At 65.2% G+C, this 379-nt stretch overlaps 1 protein-coding gene across 1 annotated transcript in view; it reads right to left on the bottom strand.

Moving 5' to 3' along the window:
• KIRREL3 (kin of IRRE like 3 (Drosophila)) overlaps positions 1 to 379 on the bottom strand; it is a 117,555-nt gene that overhangs the window by 18,105 nt on the left and 99,071 nt on the right. The gene's annotated exons all lie outside the window — the stretch shown is intronic.

Raw genomic sequence — 379 nt, 5'->3', positions numbered from 1 at the left:
CTCTCCCGGAGGCTCCGACCCCCTAGGGGCTCTGCGCTACGGAATGGAGTGCCAGGCGGCTCCCTGGTGTCCCCACCTCTGCTCTCAGGCTGTCCTCTGTTCCAGCCCCTTCCAGCCTCTTGTCTGAGCTCACGTGTTGCCCACACCCCTGCTATGTGGCGGGGTTACTGGAGACTCCTGCAGACCAAGCCTGGCCCAGAGTGAGAACGATGGTGAACTCTTAGGCACCGGACAGAGGGTGTGCAGGGAGCAGCTTTCAGGGAGGGAGAGTGAAATCTGGGGTGGGGGTGGAGCCTGGATGAGTCCCCTGGTGTGGGAGGGAGCACAGTGCTCAGCTGAGGCCGTGGGGGGAGGGGAGGGGCAGGGGGAGAGGGGGGTG

Source organism: Myotis davidii, unplaced genomic scaffold, assembly GCF_000327345.1.
Source record: "Myotis davidii unplaced genomic scaffold, ASM32734v1 scaffold148, whole genome shotgun sequence".
NCBI classification, from domain to species: Eukaryota; Metazoa; Chordata; class Mammalia; order Chiroptera; family Vespertilionidae; genus Myotis; species Myotis davidii.
This window is presented reverse-complemented; position numbering and strand designations above follow the sequence as displayed.